The sequence below is a fragment of the Monodon monoceros genome, unplaced genomic scaffold (assembly GCF_005190385.1).
Source record: "Monodon monoceros isolate NGI ecotype Baffin Bay Population unplaced genomic scaffold, NGI_Narwhal_1 Super_Scaffold_20, whole genome shotgun sequence".
Lineage (NCBI taxonomy): Eukaryota > Metazoa > Chordata > Mammalia > Artiodactyla > Monodontidae > Monodon > Monodon monoceros.
The window spans coordinates 13202525-13227126 of NW_021703777.1; the positions used below are offsets into that span (position 1 = coordinate 13202525).

The 24602-nt window shown below is 39.6% G+C and overlaps 1 protein-coding gene across 5 annotated transcripts in view; it reads left to right on the forward strand.

Moving 5' to 3' along the window:
• The window catches only part of PDLIM5 (PDZ and LIM domain 5), a 219809-nt gene that overhangs the window by 173416 nt on the left and 21791 nt on the right, over positions 1-24602 (forward strand). The window lies entirely within an intron of this gene.

Genomic DNA, 24602 nt, shown 5'->3' on the forward strand with positions numbered 1-24602 from the left:
GCTTTTAAGTTTCATTAGGTCCCATTTGTTTATTTTTCTTTTTATTTCCTTTTCTCTAGGAGGTGGGTCAAGAAGGATCTTGCTGTGATTTTTGTCATAGAGTGTTCTGCCTATGTTTTCCTCTAAGAGCTTAATAGTGTCTGGCCTTACATTTAGGTCTTTAATCCATTTTCAGTTTATTTTTGTGTATGGTGGTAGAGAGTGTTCTAATGTCATTATTTTACATGTAGCTGTCCAGTTTTCCCAGCACCACTTATTGAAAAGGCTGTCTTTTCTCCATTGTATATTCTTGCCTCCTTTATCAAAGATAAGGTGACCATATGTGCATGGGTTTATCTCTGGGATTTCTATCCTGTTCCGTTGATCTATATTTCTGTTTTTGTGCCAGTATCATACTGTCATGATTACTGTAGCTTTGTAGTATAGTCTGAAGTCAGGGAGCCTGATTCCACCAGCTCTGTTTTTTTCCCTCAAGACTGCTTTGGCTATGCAGGGTCTTTTGTGTTTCCATAAAAACTGTGAAATTTTTTGTTCTACTTCTGTCAAAAAAGCCAGTGGTAGTTTGACAGGGATTGCATTGAATCTGTAGATTGGGTAGTATAGTCATTTTCACAATGTTGATTCTTCCAATCCAAGAACATGGTATATCTCTCCATCTGTTTGTATCATCTTTTTTTTTTTTTTTTTTTTGTGGTACGCGGGCCTCTCACTGTTGTGGCCTCTCCTGTTGTGGAGCACAGGCTCCGGACGCGCAGGCTCAGCGGCCATGGCTCACGGGCCTAGCCGCTCCACGGCGTTTGAGATCTTCCTGGACCGGGGCACAAACCCGTGTCCCCTGCATCGGCAGGCGGACTCTCAACCACTGCGCCACCAGGGAAGCCCTGTTTGTATCATCTTTAATTTCTTTCATCAGTGTCTTATACTTTTCTGCATACAGGTCTTTTGTCTCCTTAGGTAGGTTTATTCCTAGGTATTTTCTTCTTTTTGTTGCAATGGTAAATGGGAGTGTTTCCTTAATTTCACTTTCAGATTTTTCATCATTAGTGTATAGGAATGCAAGAGATTTCTGTGCATTAATTTTATATCCTACTTTACCAAATTTATTGTTTAGTTCTAGTAGTTTTCTAGTAGCATCTTTAGGATTCTCTATGTATAGTATCATGTCATCTACAAACAGTGACAGCTTTACTTCTTCTTTTCTGATTTGGATTCCTTTTATTTCTTTTTCTTCTCTTTGATGTGGCTAAAACTTCCAAAACAATGCTGAATAACAGTGATGAGAGTGGGCAAACTTGTCTTGTTCCTGATCTTAGTGGAAATGCTTTCAGTTTTTCACCATTGAGGACGATGTTGGCTATGGATTTGTCATATATGGCCTTTATTATGTTGAGGTAAGTTCCCTCTGTGCCTGCCTTCTGGAGGGTTTTTATCATAAATGGGTGTTGAATTTTGTCAGGAGCTCTTGCTGCATCTATTGAGTTGATCATACAGCTTTTCTCCTTCAGTTTGTTAATGTGGTTTATCACATTGATTGATTTGCGTATATTGAAGAATCCTTGCATTCCTGGGATAAACCCCAGTTGATCATGGTGTATGATACTTTAATGTGCTGTTGGATTCTGTTTGCTCGTATTTTGTTGAGGATTTTTGCATCTGTGTTCATCAGTGATATTGGCCTGTAGTTTTCTTTCTTTGTGACATCTTTGTCTGGTTTGGTATCAAGGTGATGGTGACCGTGTAGAATGAGTTTGGGAGTGTTCCTTCCTCTGCTATATTTTGGAAGAGTTTGAGAAGGATAGGTGTTAGCTCTTCTCTAAATGTTTGATAGAATTCGCCTGTGAAGCCATCTGATCCTGGGGTTTTGTTTGCTGGATAATTTTTTTTTAATTTTTAAAAAAATTTTAATTTATTTATGGCTGTGTTGGGTCTTCGTTTCTGTGAGAGGGCTTTCTCTAGTTGCAGCAAGTGGGGGCCACTCTTCATCATGGTGCACGGACCTCTCACTATCGCGGCCTCTCGTTGTGGAGCACAGGCTCCAGACACGCAGGTTCAGTAATTGTGGCTCACGGGCCTAGCCACTCCGCGGCATGTGGGATCTTCCCACACCGGGGCACGAACCCATGTCCCCTGCATTGGCAGGTGGATTCTCAACCACTGCACCACCAGGGAAGCCCTGTTGGATGATTTTTAATCAGTTTCAATTTCAGTGCTTGTGATTGGTCTGTTTATATTTTGTATTTCTTCCTGGATCAGTCTCGGAGGTTGTGCTTTTCTAAAAATTTGTCCATTTCTTCCAGCTTGTCCATTTTATTGGCATATAGTTGCTTGTAATAATCTCTCATGATCCTTTGTATTTCTGCAGTGTCACTTGTTACTTCTCCTTTTTCATTTCTAATTCTATTGATTTGAGTCTTCTCCCTTTTTTCTTGATGAGTCTGGCAAATGGTTTATCAATTTTGTTTATCTTCTCAAAGAACCAGCTTTTAGTTTTATAGATCTTTGCTATTGTTTCCTTCATTTCTTTTTTATTTATTTCTGATCTGATCTTTATGATTTCTTTCTTTCTGCTAACTTTGGGGTTATTTTTTTCTTTCTCTAATTGCTTTAGGTGTAAGGTTAGGTTGTTTATTTGAGATGTTTCTTGTTTCTTAAGGTAGGATTGTATTGCTATAAACTTCCCTCTTAGAACTGCTTTTGCTGCATCCCATACGTTTTGGGTCATTGTATTTTCATTGTCACTTGTTTCTAAGTATTTTTTCATTTCCTCAGTGATCTCTTGGTTATTAAGTAGTGTATTGTTTAGCCTCCATGTGTTTGTATTTTTTACAGATTTTTTTCCTGTAATTGATATCTAGTCTCATAGCGTTGTGGTCGGAAAAGACTTGATACAATTACAATTTTCTTAAATTTACCAAGGCTTGATTTGTGACCCAAGATATGATCTATCGTGGAGAATGTTCCATGATCACTTGAGAAGCAAGTGTATTCTGTTGTTTTTGGATGGAATGTCCTATAAATATCAATTAAGTCCATCTGTTTAATGTATCATTTAAAGCTTGTGTTTCCATTTATTTTCATTTTGGATGATTTGTCCATTGCTGAAAGTGCGGTGTTAAAGTCCCCTACTATGATTGCGTTACTGTCGATTTCCCCTTTTATGGCTGCTAGCATTTGCCTTATGTATTGAGGTGCTCCTATGCTGGGTGTATAAATATTTACAATTGTTATATCTTCTTCTTGGATTGATCCCTTGATCATTATGTGGTGTCCTTCTTTGTCTCTTATAATAGTCTTTGTTTTAAAGTCTATTTTGTCTGATAGAGAATTGCTACTCCAGCTTTCTTTTGATTTCCATTTGAATGGAATATCTTTTTCCTCCCCTCACTTTCAGTCTGTATGTCTTCCTAGGTCTGAAGTGGGTCTCTTGTGGACAGCATATATATGGGTTTTGTTTTTGTATCCATTCAGCCAGTCTGTGTCTTTTGGTTGGAGCATTTACATTTAAGGTAATTATGGATATGTATGTTCCTATTACCATTTTCTTAATTGTTTTGGGTTTGTTATTGTAGGTCTTTTCCTTCTCTTGTGTTTTCTACCTAGAGAAGTTCCTTTAGCATTTGTTGTAAAGCTGGTTTGGTGGTTCTGAATTCTCCTAGCTCTTGCTTGTCTGTAAAGGTTTTAATTTCTCCCTCAAATCTGAATGAAATCCTTGCTTGGTAGAGTAATCTTTGTTGTAGGTTTTTCCCTTTCATCACGTTAAATATGTCCTGCCACTCCCTTCTGGCTTGAAGAGTTTCTGCTGAAAGATCAGTTGTTAACCTTATGGGGATTCCCTTGTATGTTATTTGTTGTTTTTCCCTTGCTGCTTTTAATATTTTTTTCTTTGTATTTAATTTTTGATAGTTTGATTAATATGTGTCTTGGTGTGTTTCTCCTTGGATTTATCCTGTATGGTACTCTCTGCACTTCCTGGACTTGACTATTTCCTTTTCCATATTAGGGAAGTTTTCAACTATAATCTCTTCAAATATTTTCTCAGTCCCTTTCTTTTTCTCTTCTTCTTCTGGGACCCCAGTAATTCGAATGTTGGTGTGTTTAATGTTGTCCCAGAGGTCTCTGAGACTGTTCTCAATTCTTTTCATTCTTTTTTCTTTATTCTACTCTGCAGTCGTTATTTCCACTCTTTTATCTTCTAGGTCACTTATCTGTTCTTCTGCCTCAGTTATTCTGCTATTGATTCCTTCTAGAGTTTTTAAATTTCATTTATTGTGTTGTTTGTCATTGTTTGTTTTCTCTTTAGTTCCTCTAGGTCCTTGTTAAATGTTTCTTGTATTTTCTCCATTCTATTTCCAAGATTTTGGATCATCTTTACTATCATTACTCTGAATTCTTTTTCAAGTAGACTGCCTATTTCCTCTTCATTTGTTTGGTCTGGTGGGTTTTTCCCTTGCTCCTTCATCTCTTGTGTGTTTCTCTGTCTTCTCATTTTGCTTAACTTGCCGTGTTTGGGGTCTCCTTTTTGCAGGCTTCAGGTTCGTAGTTCCCATTGTTTTTGGTGTCTGCCCCCGGTGGCTAAGGTTGGTTCAGTGGGTTGTGTAGGCTTCCTGGTGGAGGGGACTAGTGCCTGTGTTCTGGTGGATGTGGTGGATCTTGTCTTTCTGGTGGGCAGGTCCACGTCTGGTGGTGTGTTTTGGGGTGTCTGTGACCTTATGATTTTAAGCATCGTCTCTGCTAATGGGTGGGGTTTTGTTCCTGTCTTGCTAGTTGTTTGACATAGGGTATGCAGCACTGTAACTTGCTGGTCGTTGAGTGGAGCTGGGTCTTGGCATTGAGATGGAGATCTCTGGGTGATTTTTGCCATTTGATATTACGTGGAGCTGGGAGGTCTCTGGTGGACCAATGTCCTGAACTTGGCTCTTCCACCTCAGAGGCACAGCCCTGATGCCCAGCCAGAGCACCAAGACGGCTCAGAATAAAAGGGAGAAAGAAAAAGGAAGGGAGGAAGGAAGGAAGGATTGAAGTAATTAAAAAAAAAAAAAAGAAAGAACAGAGCAACCAAACCAAAAATCAAATCCACCAATGATAACAAATGCTAAAAACTATACTAAAAAAAAAAAACAGGGCTTCCCTGGTGGCGCAGTGGTTGAGAGTCTGCCTGCTAATGCAGGGGACACGGGTTCGAGCCCTGGTCTGGGAGGATCCCACGTGCCGCGGAGCAACTAGGCCCGTGAGCCACAACTACTGAGCCTGCGCGTCTGGAGCCTGTGCTCCGCAGCAAGAGAGGCCACGATAGTGAGAGGCCCGCATGCCGCGATGAAGAGCGGCCCCCACTTGCCACAACTAGAGAAAGCCCTCGCACAGAAACGAAGACCCAACACAGCCAAAAATAAATAAATTAATTAATAAACTCCTACCCCCAACATCTACTTAAAAAAAAAAACAAGAAACAAACAAAAAAAACAGAACTCTAGGACAAATGGTAAAAGCAAAGCTATACAGACAAAATCACACACAGAAGCATACACATACACACTCACAAAAAGAGAAAAAGGGGGAAAAAAAATATATATATATCATTGCTCCCAAAGTCCATCTCCTCAATTTGGGATGATTTGTTGTCTATTCAGGTATTCCACAGATGCAGGGTACATCATGTTGATTGTGTAGATTTAATCCACTGCTTCTGAGGCTGCTGGGAGAGATTTCCCGTTCTCTTCTTTGTTCGCACAGCTCCCGGGGTTCAGCTTTGGATTTGGACCCGCTGCATGTAGGTCACCTGAGGGCGTCTTGTTCTTCGCTCAGACAGGATGGGGTTAGAGGAGCAGCTGATTCGGGGGCTCTGGCTCACTCAGGCTGGGGGGAGGGAGGGGTACGGATGCTGGGCGAGCCTGCGGCGGCAGAGGCCAGCGTGATGTTGCACCAGCTGGAGGCGCGCCGTGCATTCTCCCGGGGAAGTTGTCCGTGGATCCCGGGACCCTGGCAGTGGCGGGCTGCACAGGCTCCCGGGAGGAGAGTTGGGGATAGTGACCTGTGCTCGCACACAGGCTTGGTGGTGGCGGCAGCAGCCTTAGCGTCTCATGCCTGTCTCTGGGGTCCGCGCTTTTAGCCGCGGCTCGTGCCCGTCTCTGGAGCTCCTTTAAGCAGTGCTCTTAATCCCCTCTCCTCGCGCACCAGGAAACAAAGAGGCAAGAAAAAGTCTCTTGCCTCTTCGGCAGGTCCAGACTTTTCCCCGGACTCCCTCCCGGCTAGCCGTGGTGCACTAAGCCCTTCAGGGTGTGTTCACGCCGCCAACCCCAGTCCTCTCCCTGCGCTCCCACCGAAGTCCGAGCCTCAACTCCCAGCACCGCCCGCCACGAAGGGTGAGCAGCGAAGCCTCTCGGGCTGGTGAGTGCCGGTCGGCACCGATCCTCTGTGCGGGAATCTCTCCGCTTTGCCCTCCGCACCCCTGTGGGTGCGCTCTCCGCGGCACCGAAGCTCCCCCCTCCGCCACCCGCAGTCTCTGCCCGCGAAGGGGCTTCATAGTGTGTGGAAACTTCTTCACAACTCCCTCCCACTGGTGCAGGTCCCGTCCCTATCCTTTTGTCTCTGTTTTTTCTTTTTTCTTTTGCCCTACCCAGGTACGCGGGGAGTTTCTTGCCTTTTGGGAGGTCTGAGGTCTTCTGCCAGCGTTCAGTAGGTGTTCTGTAGGAGTTGTCCCACGTGTAGATGTATTTCTGATGTATCTGTGGGGAGGAAGGTGATCTCTGCGTCTCACCCTTCTGCCATCTTGAAGCTCCTCCAGGCCTATTGTTCATCACAGTTTGTTGATTGGAGGGGCCTAAAGAATAGGTACCCCTGCCCTCTGGGGTAGGAATTTCAGAAAGCCAGAAATGTTCCCCAGATGGAGGATTCTGAGCCTTCGATTTCTTGATCTATTAAGATAAGTGTCCAGAAAGTCCACTAGAGCATTGTTGGGAAGCTCAAATGATATAAATATATTGAAGTGCTTTGTCCATAGAGGGTACTCAAGAAAGGTTAAGTTTCTAGCCCTTTATTCCTTTTAATGATAGTATTAATAACTTACACTTTTACCATCCAACAAAACAGTTCTCCTCATGTGACTTCCCTGCTTGAAAATGTTTTGGGCACTCTGCCGCCCACATATTAAATGTTTGGCTTCTTAACAGGGCTTACCGTCCCCTCACATCCTCATGCCAGCCTCTCCTCCAGCCACACGGTGTCATGTTGTTCCTCCTGGTCCCTCCAGCCCAACCACACTCAGGCTCATGAGTTCATACCATTCCTCAGGCACACACCTCTGAGCTTTGTACAAGAGGCTCCTTTTATTTGAAATGCTTTCCCACCCTTCCACCCCTGAAATTTTCTCTTCACTCTTTAAGCCCAGATGTCACGTCCTTTGTGAACCTTTCTTGAGCCTTCTAAATAGTTGCCTATTCTTCCTCTGTGTTCCTACAAAAATTTGATGATTGTTTTGTTATAACATTCATCATGTTCATTTTGGTCGTTTACATATGTGTATTTTACCACTGTTTTTAGATCCCCTTAAGGACAGGGACCAAGTCTTACTAATCTTTGTTTTATGGCACTTACCCAATAGCTGGCACCATTTATAGGCCCTCAGTAAATGTCAGTGAGTGAGTGGGTGGATAGGTTAGTTTGTCTTATTTTGGACATCTTCACATGATTTGAGGAATTCCCCAGGCTTTGTTCTTTCCTCCTATCAGACCTGAAATTCCCGCAACAGTCTTTGAACAAAGGTGGACGTGCTATCTGCCAGTGGCTGCCATCAAGAACTATACACATTGGTAAAGGAGAAGGGGACTCTACTGTCCTTGAAGCATTAAACTCCCAGAAACCTTAAAAGTTGTAAACATTAGCAATACTGTAACTAGTAGTCTTATTTTTATTTTCCAGTAATTAAAAAAAAAAATTAGTAATAGGTCCGAAGCTGTATCACAGGAATTTTTTTCTCAAAAAATTTGGAAACTTAATGGCATGTAAGGAACCAAGCAGTGGAATGCAGAGGAAATATTAGGGATATTCACCCGCCTTGTCACTATGGACAAATTAACTTGGATGCAAAATGCCAGTAACAGAAATCAATTAAAAAAAAACCAAACCTCAAGGTAAATACAAAGAGTTAAATCCGATAACAAGGTCCAGAAGGCGTGGAGGTCTGGATCAATGGAAAGGGGAGAAAGAGGCCAGTAATGTTCCAGTGATACAGTCTCGAGGTGTAGTAAGTATTTGTTTATAGTGGAGTCGTATTTTATGCAAGAACACAGTGTTCATGTTTGTGCCTAAAGTAAAATTGTATGAAATCAGTGTTCCTTGAATATTTTTAGGAAGAGGCCAAGATGGAGAGAGAACAACATATGCAAAAGCTGTCAGAGAACTTGCCTTCTTGGTGGAAGGGCAAGTAGTTCAATATATCCAGGATGGATATATTCCAGTGGCTGGAAAGAAAGCTGGATGGGTTAATGGGGCTGGTCAGAAGGGGCTTTGAAAGTAAGAGAGTGGTGGATTGATGCCGAAAGATTCCTAAGTTGGAAAGTGACACAGTCAGATTTGCACGATTAAGAGATCATGATAGTGTTAATGTGTTTAAAAGATTATGATGACTTCAGTGTAGAGATTAAGACTGGAGTCCTGCAGAATACTGAGAGGTTGTTGAGGTTATCCAGTATAGGGGTAATAATAATGAACGTTACCCGGTGCGAACCGAGAGAATTCCAAGAGAATGCAAGGTACTTACACTTAAATCTGCGGGGGAGACAAGTTCTAACCATTGCTTCCCTAGGGAACTTTATCCCTTATGGAGTATTCACGTATCCTCTGTTAAAACCTGGTAGAGGATTGTACTTGGCTTGAAGAAACTATACTTCGTTCTAAGTCAGACTATGGCACAAAAATTTGGTTGAATACAGCTTTGTTTATGTAATGTGTGTAGTTACAAAATATAAATCTGAGTAGATTGCATTTTGTATTGTACTTGAGAAATAACTTAAAGTTTACTTTTATAACATAGCCTGTTTTTGCAGCATTTCCTCAGGTGAGTGCATTGATTTCCCCTAAGTCAGCATTTTGTAAATGTTGACTCTTTCAGTTCTTTATAGTGGCAGATATGAGACTGGTAGCTTTGGCATGATCCTCACCGAATTGCTTACCTTTTCAGGAAGCACATGTATTATACTACATGTTGTCATGGAAATAAACATTATGAGATGGAAAAGAGGTTTCTTCCAAGACAAAAGAAGAAAAATTCTGTAGAATCTCACTGATCGAAAATTAAATACTCATGTTGTTATTTGTATGTAGTTCTGAAAGCTTTAAGTCCGTAAATAGGCTTTCAGGGTTTTTTTTCATTAATTACAGGCTTTTTCCTTCTTTCCCACTTTCAAAATATGTTGATTTTGAGAGCATTTGTAATAATACTTCAATGTGTTAACATTATGATAAATTTTTAATAAAAACTTGTAATTTCTTACTCAGAAAATCATGGAGCTATAGAGTCTTGGCTAATACTTTAATCACCATTTTCTATAGAAAGCAGTGTGACCTTATTTCATAGGGCCATTGAAAATGAAAAGCTTTGTTATGTTTTCTTTCACAGTAGTTAGTGTTGTCTAGCTGTGCTGAAATTTTTCCTTTTTCTGTTTTCATTAGCAGTTCTTATAGCATTTTAGAACAGTGCCAGGGATACCTGTATTATGTATATAGGCTTTTTATTAGTGAATTGCTTTTTTCTCCATGCAATTTTAATATACGTAGTGAAGACAACGGCTCATAATTGACAGTGAGACTTGTAAAAATTGGTGATTCTTTTTTAAAATATGAATTGTGTTTTGAAGAAGCACAGTGCAAGTAAGCTATAAATAGAAAAGTTGGGATCATTGGAAGATCTTTTAGTAACACAGTAAATTTATTTTGGTCAAATGAAAAAGGGAAAAAGGCACAAACTTGCTTTCAAAATGAATATTTAATTAATTTTAGTTTCTGTTGCATCCTGTCTGTGGAGTACTCATCGTTTGGCCATTTGGAACTCAAGACTGTAGTTGGTAGACTCGAAGGGAACAGATATCCTCTTTTAACAGTAAAATGGTGGGTATCATTGATTAGTAGTAAAAAAAATTATGTTTTTGTAATACTTTCAGCTTTTAAAAGTATCTTTTTATTCAGAGTGTACAGTAAGAATGTCATTAAAATTTTAAATGGGCATCATTTTCCCAATGAGGTGGCAGAGTCTGAGAAATGTCAAAAGAAGTGTTCAGAGTCCTATCGTGATTTGAACCCAGTTATTTTGACTAAATAGTGTAGTTTTCTGTATGACAGGATAAAATCAGTGAATATATTTAGGGAGAACTAACTCTCTTTGGGATAGTCTAGAAAAGATTGCATAGGGCGGATAAACTAGGTAACTAGCAATTACTAAGATCTGTTTCAAGTAACATTTTCATTGCATCTCAATTACATTTTAAAAATTTAGCTAAGATTCTAGTTAATATGACCCTTTATCATACCCTGCCTCTGGTGTATGCTACATTTTAGCAATAAGCAAAAGCTTCTTTATTCACTATGGACAGAGCTTTGGGGAGATCTGATGTGTTCTTTGTTTTTTTCAAGGAAGACTCGAATGTATTTGTGAGATCTGATTAGATCAAAGACTGAGTGATGTGCATCTCAGTTATAAGTGGATATAAATTCTATATTTTATTTGAAGCCTAAAGAAGATAGGGGTGAGAAAGGAAATTACTGTTTCTACAACCATCCCAAATTTCATTGTAGGCTTTAGGCTGCAGTAATAAATCAAGATAACTAGATTTGCTTAGCTAAGATGGACACATTTATTGGTTCCATTTTTAAATTTTGATATGAATAAGTAAACTGCTACCAGTTGCGTATGTTTCATCTCTTCTGATAATGTTTTATTGCCATCTGCTCCCCTGCATTTTGACGTCGTTAAACTAAACAGTCCACTTGCCGTAAAGGCCTGACTGGAGCTGTCCATTGTCAAAACCATGGTGTGAAGCATATAAATATGCTCTATCTCTTTATGTAACAAATATATTTTTGTTTAGAATTATGGCTCTGATATAGGAAAAAATAAAAGTAGCAGCCATGAACGGCCCTCTTTTTTTTTTTTCTTTTAAATGTCCTCTTATTGGAATTTTTTCCCATGTTGGAACCTTCCCAGCTCTGATGCAAGTGCTCTGTGTTGAAAGCTCTTCTTTCTCCCCATTTTCGTCTCATCCTGAGATTAAAATATTAAATCTTTTGTAAGGGAAGATACCTGGATTTATTCACATATGCTTTTCATAAAGAATTATTACTTCCTTAAGTCAGAAGAGAGGAAGACAAATGCCATATGATATCACTTATATGTGGAATCTAAAATATGACACAAATGAACATATCTATGGAACAGAAATAGTCTCACAGACATAGAGAACAGACTTGTGGTTGCCAAGGGGGAGGGGGCATGGGGGGAGGAAAGGATTGGGAGTTTGGGATTAGCAGATGCAAACTATTACATATAGGTTGGATAAACAGCAAGGTCCTACTGTATAGCACAGGGAACTATGTTCAATACCCTGTGATAAACCATAATGGAAAAGAATATGAAAAAGAATGTATATGCATAACTGAGTCATTTTGCTATACAGCAGAAATTAACACAACATTGTAAATCAGCTCTACTTTGATAAAATTTTTAAAGAAAGAATTATTACTTCTTATTATTACACACCTGTCTTTGTAAATAAAGTTTTATTAGAGCACAGACATGCTCATTCATTTACGTGTTGTCTGTGGCTCCTTTGGTGCTCCAGTGGCAGAGTTGAGTAGGTGCAACATAAACCATATGGCCCACAAAGCCTAATATATTTACTCTCTAGGCATTTACAGAAAAAAAATTACCAACCCTAGGTTTAAACCACAGGAATAAGTAAAACTATGCTTGCTAATTCTGCATAGTAGATGCACACTTTATTGGGGGTCATGAGCAGTCTTGACAGGCACTAATCCTAAAGCACTCTGTTCACTTTGATTGTGAACATCACCCATAAGAAGATAAATTCTTTGGGGGCAGGTATCTTATTCTTGGGTGTATCTTTCATACCAGAAGAGTCCCTAGATCTAAAACGTTGAATGTGCTCACTAGGTAGCTCTTGAATGAGTGGATACTTTATTTCTTTTAACCATGTTAAGATCTTATGTCAGAGTATAAAATAATTGACATTTATGAAGCATTTCTTACACATTCAAGGAACTATAAGTAAACACTTATAGTACCTTATTTAACCCTCTCACACTTTGAGGTAGTTATTATTTTTGCTGTTTTACAGATGAGGAAACTAAGTCCCCAAATAATGGAACTTTGAAGTTCACACTAGAAATTAGAAGAACGAGGAGCCCAAGTGTCTCTTAACGTCAGTCATTATGCTAGAGATACTGCTCCCTCCAGCATAAAATAGCTGAGCAATGTTCTCTGCTTTTAAAAGATATGAAATTCAAGCATAACTTTGGATAATGATAATATAATTTTGTTTATTTTAGAGATCTAATGACTTTAATTGAGAAAGATACCTTAGAGAATTAATAGTAGTAATAGAAACGTAAGGAGTATCCCAGGTTTTACATTTTCCAGTAACTTGTATTCATCATTAGAGACATGTTTGGTATTGTTTGACATGGGGAGCTCTTCTTAAATTTTCTTTCCCTTTCTGCTTCAGTTGTTTTGCCTACCTTAAAAGAATCCTATTTATATGAGCACTCAAGTCTGAGGTCACTTTCTCCTTTATTTCTAGGACTAGGTTGCTTTCTCACTTAAATAAATAGGTGAACTTTGGTGGGAAAATGGTAAAAAGCCAAGCCCATTTGGATTTCATGTTACTTTGGCAATAAAATATGTGAGAACTCTAGATATAATGTGAGTATAAATAATTTTAATATATGTCCTTATGGTTTTCTCATTCAAATATGAGTAAAATTCTACAAATTTAATATTTTAAATAAATTCTTAGCTTACACAGTCTGTATGAGTTTACCAGAGATCCTCTTTAGTACGCCTGAGGTCATGAATCATGTCTCAGATTTGTGGGTTTTTTTAACTATTTTATCTGATTTTGTTTCGTTTCTTTATTTCCCCCCTCCCCTCCCTCTCTCTCCCTCCCCCCCCCTCTCTCCCTCCCCCATGCCTCTCTCTTAGCATGAAGCACATTGAGTGCCCCTGATTAGAGCATGGTCTTGACTTCCCATTATAAAATTCGAAATTGGAACAGTGGTATTGAGATGATTTAGAAAACTCTGTAAGTGATAAATAATTTGTTGGTTTTTAATAGAATGTTGGGAAAAACAGATATTTTTTTAAGATCTGTTATCTTTATTTACAAGGTACAGACTGTGTTTCTTTTAGTTGTAACTCTGACCAAATGAAAGTTTTCTATGTAAGGTTAGTTAGTAGGGTGATGAAGGCAAGTCTTTGTATCCCGAATTTTAATGACGTGTGAAGCAAAAAATTGAAAAAGAAGAGAAAACCTAATCCAAGTCCCCACACTCACTTTAATTAAGACACCCGAGATCCGGTTTAATCTGCGTTCTTAAGAGTTGAAAGGCCGGTTGCTAATGGAAGAAACAAACCTCCTGAAGTTGCGGAAATATTCGATACTTTGAGGCTTGGGTGCACCTGTTCCAGTTCTTTATGGTGTACATACCAGCATTCTCCACTGCTTAGGGAAATGATAATAGTTTAATCTGTCCAATTTTGCTTTTAATCATTGAATTAAAAATTTTTTTGATTCCACTTAACAAAAGTTGTACAAACCTCTCTAGAATGTACTTTCCTCTGGTCCTAGATCTTGGCTTAACATTAAACCTTTTCTATTTCTACTGGATATAATTTCATGCCTGGATTATGAAGAGTAGACTGTTGTTTATGCTTTCAACGTAAGGGGCTTGACAGACAAAACGCACAGATTCTACGCTTCTCATGGCCACCATCTATTTGAGGCGGCTGGGGACAGGACAGAGAAGAACGCGCTTGCTGCCCGTGATAATATGCAAGTGTGTTGCCATCACTGCTACCCAATTTAGTATGTGTAAAATTTCTGCCATACCTTCGTGAACATATTCTCTGAGATGTTGAATTATAATGCTGTATCTCCCCAAGAGTGCCAGAGTGTCACTGTGATGTAGCCCAGTTATTTATATGAGGACACCATTAGCCTCAGTGTTTATAACAGGAATATCCCTTGTGGTAGAGCCAGTTGTTTTTCACACCATAAAACCTCACATATGACTTCTCAGTCCAGGCTGTAAACATCTGACCTTTTTCTTTTGAGGGAGAATGTTAAGATTCTTAATTTCAGCCTCATTTCCGACTTAATGAGAATGAAATATTACAGGATTCTTAAAACATATTTTATGGTTATCCATAGATTTACTGCTATAACTTTCTCTGTTGCTTCCTCTTAATTCAAATATAGTAGTTGAAATATTTACATCCATATAGTTTGTACAACAAAAATGGATTCAACATTTAATGCTACAGGCCTCTTTGTCTTTAGCAAAAGCATTAGATCTATAATTATGTTTCCCTTTCTGAAGCAGTTTATATAAATTCTCTGAAATGTTTCTCAAAACATAAAGAATTAGCTTTATAGCCATATGTTATATTTTAAGAACTTTGAAGCCATTAATTGTAATGGCTGAAAAGGATGGACAGCCAGGTCGAGGAAAAGAAAGTTAGATCTCTGTAATAAACTTATATATATATATATATATTTTGCGGTACGCAGGCCTCTCACTGTTGTGGCCTCTCCCATTGCGGAGCACAGGCTCCCGACGCGCAGGCTCAGTGGCCATGGCTCGCGGGCCCAGCCGCTCTGTAGCATGTGGGATCAGAAGCAGTCCGCGGCATCGGTAGGCAGACTCTCAACCACTGCGCCACCAGGGAAGCCCATAAACTTATCTTTTACAGGTACATGAAGGACTTAAAAGTGATAATCTAAGATGTTAGGCATACCAGGGCAAATAAAAAAATAATGCTTTCATACATTATTCCTAAGTTTACCGTAGCAGCCTTATTAAGAAAATTAAAATAGCAGAAGATAATCATCATTATCATTATCCCCTCCTTCTAAACTGGTCTAGAAGTAAGTACTTCCACGTTTAGATCACAGTCAAGAAGATCTGCCTTCATATTTTCTTGGGTCAAGGTAGTGCCTGGCAAAGAGCTTGGCACACAGTAAGCACATAATAAATATTTGGTGAACGAGTGCTTAGGGACATAGGCTTTGGAGTCAGATAGAATTGGTTTTGGATCCCATGTTCCCTACTCTGCTTCTTTGGCTTCCATGATGCACTCTCCTGGTTTTTCTCCTACCTCTCTCTCTGTTCCCAAAGTATTTCTGTCATTTTTCTTGTACCTTAGGAGCTTTTCTATTTCATGCCACTCTTTCCCTGAACAATTTCATTTATTCCCACAGCCTCAGTTGTCATCAGTATGCTGATAACTCTTGAATCATTCTTCTAGCTCAGATCTTTTTCCTGAGTTCATATATTCAGTAGACTGTCTATACTTCGATGAACCACGAGCACCTCCAACTCAAAAAAAAAAAAAAAGGCTTGAGCTCTTTGAGGGAAAGGACGAAACATGTACACCTACTCTACTGGGTACCTGCGTATAACATAGTACCTGCCACACCGTAGGCTGCAGGTATACACTTGACTGAATGGATATCTGTAATTAAACTGATTATCTTTCCATCATCCTAGCACTAACCCCACTATAACATAATTGACTAATTACTGGTCTGTAACCTTCTTTAAACTCCATGAGGGCAGAAATCCTATCTGTCTTATTTGCAGCAGTTAAGCCTAGTGCATTATTTGGTATATAGTAGTTATTCAAAAAATATTTGCTTCATTTTATTGCTGTACATGTCTTTGGGCAAATCACTTATCCTTTCTGAGCTTTGTATTCCTGACCCATCAAATAGTAATAATGTTACCTTATATTGTTGTTGTAAAGATGAAACAATTCAGTTTAATATGTATAAAATTTTTCTTTAACTTTTTACTATAAAAAAAGTTCAAATACACACATAAACGTGTAACTAGAGACTTAGTTTCTTCTACATGTATATTGCAAGGAGTGGGGAGATGGAAAGGATTACAGACTAAAAGATTTAGGAGACATACACCAAATGTAGTATATGGACCTTCCTTATTTGGATCCTGATTAATATTGTGTTGGGGTGTGTGTGGTAAGCCGAATAATGCCCCCCCAAAGATGTCCATATCCTAATATCCAGAGCCTGTGAATATGTTATATTGCATGTCGAAGGGGAATTAGGGATGCAGATGGAATTACGATTGTTTATCACCTGACTTTAAAATAGGAATATTATCCTGGTGGGCCCATTGTAATCACGAGGGCCTTTAAAACTGGAAGAGGGAAGCAAAGAGAGAGTTAGAGTGCTGTAGCGTGAGAAGGACTCAACCTGCTGGCTTTGAGATGGTGGATGAACCATGGAATTTGGGCAGCTCTAGAAGCTGGAAAAAAGCAAGGAAATGGATTTTCCCTAGAGCTTTCAGGAAGAAACTCAGCCCTGCCAACGCCTTGACTTTGGCCCGGTAATATCAGTGTAGGAGAACTGTAAAATAATACACTTGTGCTGTTTTTAAGTCGATGCGGTTTTAGTAATTTGTTACAGCAGCGAGAGAAAACTAATACAGAGGTTAATCAGAAGTAAATTGGAAAATTGGTTATTTGATAATAAGGAGATTTTTGTTTTATTTTAGGTGTGATAATGGTATTATGGGTAGATTTTTAAAAAGAGTACTCTTAGAAATGATGTTGAAATATTATGGATTAAATGATAAATCTTGAATTTGCTTCAGGACAGTTCAGAGATGGCAGGGGAGTGAGCGAATATAGTCGAAACATGATTGGTTATCAGGTGATACGTTGTAAAGCTTGATTTTTTTCCTCTTTATTAAATTTTATGGGTTTTTAAAATAATGAATTGTTTCCGTAGCACCCTCTAAAGATGATCAATGTGGTTTTTTAAAATTCCAGGATCATTGTGAGTTCATGTTAACTTATTTGAAGTATTTCAATCCTTTGTAGTTATTATTATTATTAATGCTCAGGCTGTCTCATCTGCTTCTTTAAGTCCATTTGATACAACTCTAGTTCTTTGATAGTGTTCTTGCTTTCTACTTCGACAAGATATTCTGGACTTTCCATGTTCATTGTTTGTCCCAATCCTAGAATCAGCAGTTTCTCTAAGGAGTCTGGTTCCTTTCAGTGGGAAGACAATAATTTTGGTGCCAGAGTCATTCATTCTCTAAACAAAGATTTGTTAAGCAACATGCTGGGGACTGTTCTAGGTGCCAGAGATACAGCAATGAACGAAACAGACAGTGTCCCTGGCCTCAAGGTGTGGAGAGAGAGATAAAAAGCAATAAGAAGAATATAAAATATGTTAGATGGGGATTAAGGAGTATAGAGAATGCTGGTTTGGAGGGAGAGGGTTGCTGTTTTATGTAGGGTGATGAGAGAAAGCCACATTGGTAAAATGGCCTCTGAGCAGAGAACAGGAAGGAAATGAGGGAGCAAGCCATGCAAGCAGCTGGGGAAAAGATTTCCAGGCAGAGGGACTAGAAACTACAAAGGCCCTGAATTAGAAGCATACTGGCCATTTAGAGAAATAGTAAGGAAGACAGTGTGCCCGGTAGCTCATGAGCAAAGGAAAAGTGGCAGATCAGGCCAGAGAGGTTGCGGGAGTCAGATTCTACAGGACCTCTGGTTTTAGTTCTGACTTAGAAGGGAGTTGTTGGAGGGTTTTTAGCAGAGGAGCAGCGTGACCTGATTTAGTTTTTCCTGGCCTCTATGTCCTTGGAAGGGTAGAGCAGGATCTTTAGGCAGTCACTGCAATAAGTTATCCAAGCAAGAGACAATGATGACTTGAACTGGGACGTACTCTGGACGTTGTAAGAAGTCATCAGGTTATATATTTCTCATATTGTCGTGGGCAGTTCATCTTTCAACACCAACTTGCTCTCCTACTGAATGATATGTTCAGCAATTCAAAAGCACTACATCTAGTAAGAGTAACCTTCCTTGGAAGACGCTTAGCGACATCTGTTTGTTTAGGGGGATATCATCCCCCAGCCCCATTTGACTTGTGTTAAGTTTCCAAGTAAGGTTTGACGTAACGTAGTGTTTTTTCACCTAATATATGCCAGTAATAAGAATATTTTACTGATAGTTGAATAATTTGACTTGAGCCAGAGAGTTAACTGATGAATTTCATGCCTGTTCAGGTACAGCCTGGCCAGATATTTAAATATACATTATAATCTTCACTACTCTTTTTTTTTTAACAATATTGGTTTAGAGTTAACAGCTGTTTTTTTAAAATATCATATGACCCACCTTATTCTTATCTTAACACCTATTTATTTATTTATTTATTTTGCAGCATACGGGAATCTTAGTTCCCTGACCAGGGAGTGAACCCATGCTCCCTGCAGTGGAAGTGTGGAGTCTTAACCACTGGACTGCCAGGGCAGTCCCTAACCCACCTTATTCTTAATATAGTTGGAAAACATCTGTTTTCAGAGAATTCACACATTGTACTACCTGGAATTCTAATGGTCTTAATCCTTGTTTTCTCTCTGGAAACTTTATGTATATAAACAAGAGCCTTTTAGTGAGCTCAGCTATATTTGAAGCACATAGTAAATAATTAGATAATTTCTAATTCCTTATATGTTACATAGTCTTTTATAACATAATACTCTACAAATCCCCAGTAATATATTTATGTGGCACATTACTGAGAAGTTACTTGGATAAACTTGAAAATCACATAGTTAGGGCCTTAAAATGGTTAGAAAAGAAAATTAAACCTCAGGATAAGATTGCTTAAAACTTGTGTTAACTAATTTGCTAAATGATGCAAACTTGACTCATCTGCTTGGGGAAAAATGCAGTTAAGGTCTTTCTAGAGTAAAGAGTTTTCACTTTATCTTTCCAAGTGATATACCACAGAAATTTCCCCAATAACAGGAGGTACGTGTTCTACTAAATTAATGAATATCACGTGGTTCAATTTTTAAAAATTCTTTATCACCAATTTATAGTCTATAGTCCAAAAGAAATGACCTTATTTCTTTGTAGTAAATTAAATTTCATGGTTAATAAGTCAGTGGTCTGTTTGCTTTTTAAAAAAGTATTGCCCCTTAGAATTCTCAGATATATCGCTATGACAAATATTTTAAAAACTAGCAACTCAACATATTGTGCGTTGGTTAAATTTTACTCGATTAATTTGACAACTTTACATATTATATACTGAGAAAGTATTCTAGTGTGCTGCTAGGTTTCCCACTAATTTATATTAACTTATTTAATGATAATCTTTGTAATCTTAGGTTTGACTATCATAGTGCTAAAAACAAAAGCTTAGAATAAGTATGAATGTATGTCATTCCAAACCTTTAAGACTCATAAATTATCATTCTAAAGTTAATAAAAGATATCTCACTAACACTTAGTTTGGAGAGTAGCTACTGGCTTTAAATTTCTCGATGAGTTTTATGATGCTGAAATATATTTAATACAAAAGAAAAAAAATTAACTTTTAAACGTGGTTCCATTGGGATAGAGATCAGCCATGAAAGAAGCCTAATTTAATGGAAGATGTTCAAGATTAAGATTAAAAAGGAAAACTTGAGTCAAGAACTAACCTCCGCTTCATGTTCTCATTGTGACACTTTACTGACTTACTCATTATTCAGTTTGAATAAGTCACTTAAATTTTTGTGACTTAGGTTCCTAGATTATGAAATAGGGCTAATTCAATGCTCCCATTTAATACCTCTATTAGAACTTAAAAGAAAAATCTGGTTTTATTACAGATAAGTAGATTGAGGTCTTTAAACTGCTGTCTCTAAAGAGATGTATATTTTTTTCTACATAAAATTTATTTTTATGGCAGGTTCAATAAATTTGAAATATTTTGGTCTCTGTACTCCCTGTGGAAGACTGTTTTTGTCTGTGTGGTAGTGCAGTTTTTTTTTTTTGTTTTTTTTTTTTTGCGGTAGGCGGGCCTCTCACTGCTGTGGCCTCTCCCGCTGCGGAGCACAGGCCCCGGATGCGCAGGCTCAGCGGCCATGGCTCATGGGCCCAGCCGCTCCGTGGCATGTGGGATCCTCCCAGACCGGGGCGTGAACCCGCGTCCCCTGCATCGGCAGGCGGACTCTCAACCACTGCGCCACCAGGGAAGCCGGTAGTGCAGTTTTATACAGAATTATAAAGGAAGCTGGGCTCATTTTGTGGTGCTTCCCCTTTTCCAGAGCTTCAGCTTCTTACACCTCCCTCTCCCCAATAAGCCAAGGGAGCAGAAGCCAGGGAGTGGGTACTTGACAGCTCAAAAGTTGCCCACTCCTGTGCTAGAGTAGGGAGAAATTCAGTCTGAAGAAATGAAACAGCACTTTATTCATAAGGGAAATAACTGTTCCTTGGAAATGTTCAGGGCTTGGTAAAAATTAACAAGGCTTGTGTAGCTTTGTGTGAGGACCAATGTACCAGCAACACAGCAACAAAACGGAGATGTGAGAATTTCTATCTTATCCAAAGTGGTTAAAATGGGGCAGTAACAAAAAGCAAGGCGTTTCTTCCCAAGGAAGGAACAGCAGTGAGCTCAGAGCCTCTTTATATGTGTTTAAGACACAGTCACATGTTTCATGTTTAAGAATGGCTTCTCGTGTTAAATAAGTTAGTTCCCATGTACCTTCTCCTTGAAGCATGGGCCAGATGGATTCTGTCCCATTTTACAATGACTGATGGGGAATTACTACACTCTTTTATTGCTAAAAATGTCTCAGTGACTCAGTACTTTAGGGCTTATGCATAGATGTGATGAAATAAAGGCATATGGTAGATGAAAGGGTTTGACTCTCTTTGAGGTCTGATTTTCAGATTTTTCAGTTGGTAACTTTCCCACTGTTTGAAATCCTGAACCTAATCCATATTTTAAAAATAGCTATCTCAATTGTGTTCTTTAAAAAGACAAAATGAAAGTGATTCGGAACCTTTCCTTTTTCATTTACTTGATTAAATATTAATTTTTTGCCTTCTTCTTTTTTTTTTTTTTTTTTTTTTTTTTTTGCGGTACGCGGGCCTTTCACTGTTGTGGCCCCTCCCGTTGCGGAGCACAGGCTCCGGACGCGCGGGCTCAGCGGCCATGGCTCACGGGCCCAGCCGTTCCGCGGCATGTGGGATCTTCCCGGACCGGGGCACGAACCCGCGTCCCCTGCATCGGCAGACGGACTCTCAACCACTGCGCCACCAGGGAAGCCCTGCCTTCTATTTTTAAGGCAGTTTTCTGGTAATGGGTAGAAAGAAGTTAATAGAAGGAAGCTGTCATTTTACAGAGTTTATCATTGATTTAGGAAGGAAAAATTTTACAGGATTTTGATAAATAGCAAATATATTACATAGGTGGAGGTGTTAAAGATGTTAAGAGGGACAAGAGAACACTTCTGACTGGGATAATCAGGGAATACTGGGGAAGAAGATGCAATTTCCATGAGCCTTACAGAATGGGAAATCCATGAGTAGTCATGGAGAAAGGGACATTTCATCGACTGTGCCTCATAGGAGCAGGGCCTGTCACGGCATGTCCAGGGGACAGTGAGTAGACGATAGCATAGTGTTTAAGAGCACAGACTCTGGAGCCAGACCGCCTGGCTTTAGGGTTGCCCTTAATTTGCTGTGTGACCTTGGGCCGATTTCTTAACCTCTCTTTGCCTCAGCTAGAGTAAAAGTGTGGTACGAATCATGCCTAAATCATAAGGCTGTTGTAAGGATTTGAGAATAGTGCCTTCAAACAGGGACGGCACAAGTTAAATAGTAAATAAAGATCACCGAGTTAGATGATAATGGCAGGGATGTGGGTGAACATAAAAAACAAGGTTGTAAAGAAGATTAGAGTGAGCTCATGCAGGGACGGGACTGTCAGGAATGCATAGAGTTTGCAGGGAAGAGTTAGGGAAGCTTTATAAGCAAGAAAATATGATCAGAGTAGTGTATTTGGAAAAATAATCCAGCAGAGTAGGCTGAAAAAGAGACTGAAGACAGAGAGACTGGTTAGGGGACTTGTAATTGTCCAGACTTGAGGGGTTCAAGGCCAGGACTCAAATGCTGGAGCATGGGTTTGGATTAAGGGACAGACCTTGGAAACATTTCCAAGGGAACAGTTCTTAGGGTCTGGGGGCTGACAGGGACAGCAGAGCCAGAGGGCCATGCCTGAGTAAGTGGGAGAATGCAGACATACAGGAATAGTGAGGATGAGCTGGTAATGTGCGCAAGCAGATGAAATCCATGTTGCCTGTCTTGAATTTAAAGATAAGAACAAGATTTGCGGCAGTGAAAATGCATATCTGCATTTCTCCAAGAGCAGTCAGGCCTGGATCTAGAAATTGAAGGAGCATTGTGCTATGCAAGCCAGTGAGGGAATTAGGAAGAGAGTAGACAAAGCAAACATTACAGTAACTTTCTTTTGCATTTCTGTAAGAGAAAGTGTGAGTCTAAGAGAGTGAAAACGTGTTCCTAATCCAGTTGACTCACTTGAAACATGGGCACTAGTCGAGCTCCCTGGCCTGTAAAGTGCCATCTCACAGCTCAAGTGCCAGGCAGAGTGCTGGAGGAGATGTGCTAGGTGTTTATAAATGCAGCGTTTCTGGATCTGCAGTTGCACATCATTGCAAACAGGCTTTATTCTCGTGAGGGAGAAATAGCCTTTCAAGTATGCTAATTAACCTTATCCAGTTCTAACCATGCCTTTAATGTGAATCCTGTCAGCACACATGCACACGTACATATGTACCACATACGTACCACACACACATACACACACAATTTATATTATTTATATGCTTTTCTTAAAAGTTGTTCCTTGTCAACCATTAGAATATATGCCTTTTCTCTTCCACTACACTTTAATCACCTGTGGGTAAGTAGCAGGCCTGTTGGTTTTAGTCCTTCGCAGTTTTTGCTGTTGTTCATTTATGTATTGATTCCACTTTACTCATTCATTCATTCATTTATTCATTCCAGACACTGTATTAGTTGCTATGGTGAAGAATAAGACATAGTTCCTGCCCTCAGGGAGCTTACTCTCTAGTTGGGGAAGAAAAGACACAAATATATGCAGTAGAGGCAATAATCTAGTCATTCGGAAAATTACGGGAACATGGGAAAAAGACTTTAATCTGGATTATGTGGAAGGGGAAGCAGGGAGAGATAGTTCAGGGGGGAGTTGTGGAGCAGCTGACTCCTGGGCTGCATCTTTTTTTTTTTTTTTAACATCTTTATTGGAGTATAATTGCTTTACAATGGTGTGTTAGTTTCTGCTTTATAACAAAGTGAATCAGTTATACATATGTTCCCATATCTCTTCCCTCTTGCGTCTCCCTCCCACCCTCCCTATCCCACCCCTCTAGGCGGTCACAAAGCACCCAGTTGATCTCCCTGTGCTATGCGGCTGCTTCCCACTAGCTATCTATTTTATATTTGGTAGTGTATATATGTCCGTGCCACTCTCTCACTTCCTCCCAGCTTACCCTTCTCCCTCCCCGTGTCCTCAAGTCCATTCTCTACATCTGCGTCTTTATTCCTCTCCTGCCCCTAGGTTCTTCAGAACCACTTATTTTTTTTTAAGATTCCATATATATGTGTTAGCATACGGTACTTGTTTTTCTCTTTCTGACTTACTTCACTCTGTATGACAGACTCTAGGTCCATCCACCTCAGTACAAATAACTCAATTTCATTTCTTTTTATGGCTGAGTAATATTCCACTGTATATATATGCCACATCTTTATCCATTCATCTGTCGATGGACACTTAGGTTGCTTCCATGCCCTGGCTATTGTAAATAGAGCTGCAATGAACATTGTGGTACATGACTCTTTTTGAATTATGGTTTTCTCAGGGTATATGCCCAGTAGTGGGATTGCTGGGTCGTATGGTAGGTCTATTTTTAGTTTTCTAAGGAACCTCCATACTGTTCTCCATAGTGGCTGTATCAATTTACATTCCCACCAACAGTGTATGAGGGTTCCCTTTTCTCCACACCCTCTCCAGCATTTATTGTAGAGAAATGCAAATCAAAACTACAATGAGGTATCACCTCACACCAGTCAGGCTGGGCTGCATCTTAATGAGTGATGGTTAGTAGGTGAATAGGAAGAATGGTAGAGAAGTGAGGTGAGGACAGGCTGTGAACAGATAGCCCCATTCACAGGGGAAGTGAGCCAGTTTCGTATTCACTGCAGCATGAAGAGAAAGGCGATGGTGGCAGATGAGGCTGTGCGGCAGGCAGAGACCACTGGAGGGACCTGTATGTGGTGCTTAGAAGATTGGACTACACTCAGTGGTCAGAGAAGAATGAGATCCTTGAAATGGTTTATGCAGAGCTGTGATCAGATAAGATTTCAGTCCTCGGTGGCAGTGGGAGTACGAATTTAAGGAGGACAAGGCATTTGGTGGTTAGTCCAGGTGGGAGACTTTGAGGACATGAACCAG